Raw genomic sequence first — 7031 nt, 5'->3', positions numbered from 1 at the left:
TATTTTTATATCAGACTTTGAAGATAATCTTGAGCTAGTGTTACACTTAGCATTATTTTGAAACTGCAATAGCTATTAGACCTGTTGCTAAGTTGGTTAGTCACTATATCATTAAAGAAGCACATGTGTTACTATATAGCAATTTAAAAATATTCTAGTTAATTCAATGGGATTGATTTCCTTTGTATCCTTACATAGTTTATGTCATGAATTTAAAAACGTTAATTCTAAGAGAGGCCCATAGGGGGCGCCAGACTGTCAAAGGGTCTCTAGCTCAGAAAAGTTTGGGATAACTATTTTAGAGACAGCAAAGAATAAAACTATTTCAGAAACATTTTCTAAACGATCTCTTGCAAACTCAAATCAGCAGATTGTGCTAGTAAATGTCAACAGGCTCCTGACTGATTGGAGGTTACTGGGAGAGGGGGCTGTTCTGGGACACTGGGTGGGTTCTTTGCTCCTCATGGTCTCCACAGCCAGCCAGTTCCGCCCTTCCACCAGCCCGTGGAGCTGCGCTGCTGAGTAAACAGTCGGTGCCTGGACGGGCTTGCGGGGTCAAAGTGGCCGCTTCTTGCTTAAGTTCTTCGCAATGTTCTCCTCAGAGGAAGACCATGATTACTAATTAACTAGCAAATGCGAGCCTGGGAATGCAGCTGGGCAGTCTCTGCACGTGGAATCCATGAGCAGTAACCACCCACCCGGGCTGGGGTGGCTTTCTGCAGACTGCGCTCCGCGTTAGTTATTACCAGGCCGCCCTTCAGAGAGCACCGCGCGGCGGGAGGTGGTGAGGTATGCTTATAATCTGTGTTCATTTATGGCTCCAGATGTGCTGTGTGGCCCTGTGCTGATCTGATCCCCTTTCTTCAAAACGTCCTTGTCAATATCTTAAACACGGGCAGAAATATTACACACAAATTTACACACATCTCCTCACCAAGCAAAATTCAAGGCATTTATCTTTTTCTTTGGGTTCTGTGCGTGTGTATGTGTGGTCCTCTGACCATCTACAAGCCTAAACCTGTGTTGTGTGTGTCTCTGTGTGTGGTGAGATGAATGATTGAATATTTGGGGTGATGCACCTGGTAGAAATTCTTTCTGATTCGGGAGATGATTTGGGGGAAGTGAGGGAAAGGGATTATAATTTGGGAGTTAGCTGAGAGTGTTTTGGGACCTTCCTTCTAAAAGGACACAGAGTTGGAACTGAGGAGGCAGTATTTAGAGACTCCATGGCAGGCAGGAAGCTGAGAAATCTATTACTGTCCCTGTGAGTCTGGGACCTTACTGATCAAATGAAGAATTAAAGGGAAGAGCCTAAGGGTGCGAGTGAAGTGCTGGGATGTGTGCGTGCACTGGTGAGCGGTGTGAGAGATGCAGGTGGAGTCTGGAAGGAAGCTGCTAAGAGAAATAGAGTGGGAGTGCCCTGGGGGAAGAGGGGGAGATGATGGGTTGTGGCTGGCCCGTCCTTGGGAAAACTTAAAATAAAAACGTGTTGGGTGCATGTGCCAGCAGGGCCTCCTGATCTCCAAACGGTTGCTCTGGTGTCTGCAGAATAGGGAGAGTTTGTGTGGTGGGCAGGGAGGAGGGAGGAGGTCTTCGGTTTGCAGTGCTGGGCAGGGCCCAAGTGCTCTGAGGGACCAGATGAAGTGGAGGGACGCTCTATTCTGTCCCCCCGTTGCAAGTGCATCACTTCACTCACGTGTACCCATGATGCCGGTGATTGTTTATTATTGGGCATTTTCTCACAAATGGGGTTCAATGAGCTAGTAAAGTTACTTTACAAACTAGAAGCATGGAATATTAATGAGTAGAGGGGGTTAGTTTTCCATTTAAGATTGGATCACGAGGTAGTAGCTGCAGAATGTGATGAGAAAGATAAGCCTACACCTGGGGCTGGGGTCACAGGAGGACATAGCTGTCTTCTGAGGATTATCCCTTTGTGGTTCAGATGGGGAAACTGAGGCCTGTTGGGGTTAAGCAGTTTCTCCAAGCTCACACATCTAAGCAGGATTAGAGCTGGCTTTTAAATCTCTCCACTTCGGATGTAACCAGACCTGCAAGAGAAAAAGATGACAGAAGGCCTTCAGCTACTTTTTTCCTTCCCGTTCTCTAAGAAGCTGGGAGACAATGGGCCAAGCCTTATTTCACCCCTAAAGGTAAATTTTGCCCAGGATTTTTGAGGAATAGCCACTCCTTGCTGACGTCCTCTTTGCAAATTACGCTCACTTTCTGAAAACTAACCCTCTTCCGCCCTAGATTGCCTTTTGTTATCAAAAGATTTTTAAGAGAAAGGCTTAGATTGCCATACACAAACCAGACTCTGGATAAAAGTCAGAAAAAACACGTTGATTATTCAGTTTTCCCAAATTAATCAGATAGCCATTGCAGTAATTTGGGGCACCACCTGGTTTTTCTCCATCTACTTTGCCTAAAATAACTATAACAGTTACCAGGAAAATGAGTATTGGCAATAATTCATATAAATATTTTAATCCAAGAGGAGAATTACTGTTGGAACCTGCATGTTTTATGTACAGTAATAATTTACACCTTCTCAGGAGACTTTCCCTGACCAGCCTGATTAAAAGTGCAGCCATCACCCCCACATTCTTTCTCTCCATCCCCACTTTATTTCTCTCTATAGTACCTATCACAGTGTAACCTGTCATATATTTATTTTGTTGATTATCTCTTTTTACCACCCATAAGAACATGGTCCCATGAGAGCAAGAATTTTTATCTGTTTTGTTGTTGTATAACCAGCTCCTGACAATGCTTCACACATTGTGGAGCTTCATAAATAATTGATGAGTGAATAAATAAACTGCAGTCCAATCTCCCATTGCCCCAAAGACAGCATTGATACTCACTGATGAATAAACCCGGGCAATGTGGTGCATTAGCTGCTCATTCTCCTCGGTCTCACAGAATCTGAATCAGTGCTGTAGGCGATCAACTTGAGTGGAGCCTGCTCTAGATGCCTCCACAAGCATTCACATCCCCCAGGTGCCATGGAGACTGAAATGTGGCAGAATTTTAGTTCCTTCTCTTTCCATAAACCTTCTAACTCCACAGCTGTCTTTGGAAGGACCCAGGCATCTCTCATATCCCACCTCCTCTTAATTTGGAAACTTGATTATTCATGAATATGTAAGTTTTCTGCATTTGCATCACACCTGTGGAAGCTGACTTTAGACTCAGATTGCTTGGTTTGGGGTCTGGCTGTGAGGTCTGGACCTTGAGCAACCTAGCCTCTATCAGGCTCAGTTAACAATTTGCAAAATGGGGATAATGGTCCTGCTTGTAAAGTGTTGTGAGGACTAAATGAAATAAGTCCTAACCTAGTACTATACACATTCTAGGTATTTGGTTGATGACCCAGACACTATTTGATAAAACCGCAATCTCACAAAAAGCCTAAGCTGGTGTACAATATGGGGTATTATAGCACAGAATAGAAAGTAGTGGTTGAAAGTTTGGCTGTGGAGTCCAAAGGGCAGGTGTTCAAACTGTGGCTTTGCTCCTTGTCAGCTGTGTGTCATCAGGCAGGTTATTTGACCTTGGTGAAGCCTAATATCCACATCTGAAAGTGGAGCTGGTAGCACCAACTAACTTGGGATAGTTATGAGGATTGCATGCAACAAATTATGTAACTTCTTAGCATATTCAGTCATTGTTAGCTGTTAGCATCTTCATTAAAACTGCAGTTTATGTCTGTCATGTTAAATAGAATATTCAAAGATTGATGACAGACTCCAAGTAGCAGTTTTTTAAGAACATTTCTTTTAAAGAAAGCTATTTAAATTACTTCCTTATTCGATTTTCTTTTTGCCATTTTTCTTGATCTTAATTTTTCCTGAATTGTATTCCTGAGAGTGTAGGTTCACCATCATGATCTCTGCAATTCAGGAAGATCAATCAGGATACTGATGAGTGTTTTATTTTTTCGTAAGGCTTAAGGAAACACTTTTCTTCTATAGCTAGGAAATAATTATTATTGTTCCATAGAGCAGGTAACCATATTTGAATGCATGACACAAAGGACTTCTGATAAGAGGCCAACAGATTTTTTAAAAATGCAAATGATGTATTATTCAAAAGCCATATTTACCTTGAAGTACTAATCATCTATTGCTGAGTAACAAATTACCCCAATATTTAACAGTGTGAAACAATAAACATTTATTATCTCACAGTTTCTGTGCATTAGGGATATGGGAGCAGCTTAGATGGGTGGTTCTGGCTCAAGACCTCTCATGCGGTTGCAGCCACGACGTTGCCAAGGGCTGCAGGCAGGTGAGATGCCTCACTCACTGGGCTGCTGGCTAAAAGCCTCAGTGTCTGGCTGGTTGCTGGAAATTTCCATAGGCTTGCTTGAATGTTATTGTGACATGGCATCTAGCTTCTCCAAGAAATGACCCAAGAAAAAGAGCAAGGAAGTGATCCCAAAGAAAGAGGAAGGAAAAAACTGTAAGGCCTTTTATAACCTCGTCTTGGGTGCCCCACGCCTTCCTCTTTCCCGCGCTCTGTTAGAAGTGAGCTACTTAGTCCTGGCCGCTCCCAGGGACCGGGAGATGGGGGCTTGGCTCCGCCTCTTGAAGGGAGGAGTGTCAAAGGATTTGTGGCCTTTAGAAAAAAATCTCTGTATCATGATCTTGAACAACATGGAAATTTATTTATTGCACATTTTACTGTCTTCTCTATGGATATTTACACTATTCTCAGTCTTTTGCTGTTATATGTGTTATATGTCATGTTATAATGGAAAACCTTTGGATATACATTGCTTCCCACATGTGCAAGTACATTTATGAACTAAATTTCTATAAGTGGAATTCCAGATTATGGGTGTAAGTAATTTTAACAGCCTTTGCCAAATCTTCACTAAGCATATGGCATTTATTGACTAGCAATGGGTATGTGCCTTTTTCTTCATAGTGTCTAACACGGTATGTTAATAAGCCTTTGGAAAAATTTAAATAAACAATCTCCTATGTCACAACTATTAGCAACCACCAAAGAGAAGGAGACATGGTCACTTCCATAGGTATTCTGATAACCCCTCTCCTTGTCAGTGAAGATGAGAGATCATTCTACGTCATTAGTTAGTTTAGTTGTATCAGGCACGGAAGGTTACGGAATTTTCATGCATTAATTTTCTTATCTATAAAAATGGAACTAAAAATGTCAGCTGTTATCATTACCTATTGTCATCTGCATATTGTGAGAATCAAATAAAAAAAAATAAAAGATATTATGGGATATCTTATAAAACCTTGAGGAATGTGAGGTATTGGGTACAGGGTGGGTAATAAGAAAGATTAGAGCTGGGTAATTTATTTTATAAAATACAAGGCAGTCTTTGTAGGGAAAGGTACAGCCCCGTTTCCTTTTGCAGAGTAAGAGGGCATTACCTTGACAAACAGCGATTCTCCTTAGTGTGGGAGAAGCAGACCGGCTTGTCATTTAACCCTGGGGCAGAGGCCGAGGCAGGCTGCCTCTGTCTGAGGCGATGTGGGGTTTGTGTGAGGTCTCCTTGCTTGGGTGGAGAATGAAGCTGTAAGGAAATCTCAAACAGTAAGGTTGAGTTGAGGACTCAAGTTTCCCTTGAACTAAAGCCTGAGGGAAGAGGGGAGAAGTGCTTTTTGAGCAGACAAGGCAGCTGGGAGAGGAGCAGTGAATGGTTGGCAGAGAAAAGGGGGCCTTGAATGGTACAACTCCTGCCCATGCTCCCCTTGTTTCTTCCTAGCTTTCTGCACCTGTGCCTCAGGCAACGTGCGCATCACCTAAAGCGGGGCCCATAAAGCACTTAGCAGATAGGAGGTTGTATCAGAACAGGCTCATGAGGAAAGGCGCCAGGAAGACACAGCTGGTGCTTCTCAGGGCCCCGACGGGGGCACGTGCCACACTCCGCAAGTGGGATTGACAGGTTTCTTAGGAACGTGCTATTTCGTACCCAGCACCCACTATTTCTCCATGGTAAATAAAAAATAATGATATATGACGCTTTATTATTTTAAGTGTTTTTATTTGATTCTCACAATATGCAGATGACAATAGGTAATGAAAACTGCTGACATTTTTAGTTCCATTTTTATAGAAAAGAAAATTAAGCCTAAGGGAGTTAAGGAAATTCTTTTGCCTAGCACCGCAGAGACGGGAGGGCCGGGAATCCAGCTTAAGGCTTCTCATGCTGTATTTAGCGGGCTCTCTGTGCTGAGAAGGAGAACTTAGGAATAAAAAGTAGAAGGAAAATAGGAGTGAAATGTTTAGCACAGGCATTTTCTGTGGAAAGGAGGGGTAAAGGAGCATGCAGTTTGTGTGACTCACTCAGAAATGAAATATTAGACACTGGTATGAATTTTGTGGCTCTTCTCATTCAACCTTTTTAATTTGTAAATGAGGAAACTGAGAGCCAGAAAGCTTAAGTAAATTTCCCAAGGTCATCTGGCTAGTTACCTACAGAATGAGCAATGAAATTCCCATTTTCTGATTCTCAAAAAAGATGACTCTTTCTACCAAACATTGCTTTTGTGTAGCCATGACAGCACTGGACTTCAAGCTCATGTAAGACAGGTGCCATCACTTTATCCTCTAAAGTGCCTTCAAAGTATACTATAATTAGGAAATGTGCAGGTATTTTGTAAATATTCAACTAGGGAATAAAGGGATCAGCAAGTATTAATTATGCAGATCCTGCTAGTGGGTAGTGGGAGGAAATAAAGAGGAAGAAGCTTCTGTAATTCTTACACCCTTGGAGCTCACAATCTGAGGGAGAAAAGGGGTGGTGTGAACCTAAGGAGGTAGACACTCCTTTGTGGAAAAAGCCTTTGGAAAACTTATCCTTGATCGCAACTGAGCAGGGAATATGGGGCGGGGTGGGGCACTGATATACTGGGGCATTGGGAGGGGTGCTTTGATGGGGTTAAAAACTTTCACAAGGGGCCACCCATCCATCACTTCCTCCAATATGTTATTTTGTTTTTTGTTGTTAGTGTTTTTACTTTTGTTATATACTGTTTTGTTATTAATAT

The 7031-nt window shown here is 42.4% G+C and overlaps 1 protein-coding gene across 1 annotated transcript in view; it reads left to right on the top strand.

Moving 5' to 3' along the window:
- The first annotated feature begins 636 nt into the window (after positions 1–636).
- The window catches only part of LOC108399287 (maltase-glucoamylase), a 179190-nt gene continuing 172795 nt past the window's right edge, over positions 637–7031 (top strand). The window contains exon 1 of the mRNA XM_073239855.1: positions 637–789. The gene's annotated coding sequence lies outside the window, so the exon portion shown is untranslated. The remainder of the gene's footprint in view (positions 790–7031) is intronic.

Source organism: Manis javanica, chromosome 6 (assembly GCF_040802235.1).
Source record: "Manis javanica isolate MJ-LG chromosome 6, MJ_LKY, whole genome shotgun sequence".
NCBI classification, from domain to species: Eukaryota; Metazoa; Chordata; class Mammalia; order Pholidota; family Manidae; genus Manis; species Manis javanica.
Note: the sequence above shows the minus strand (reverse complement) of the source record. Positions and strands in the feature narration are given on the sequence as shown.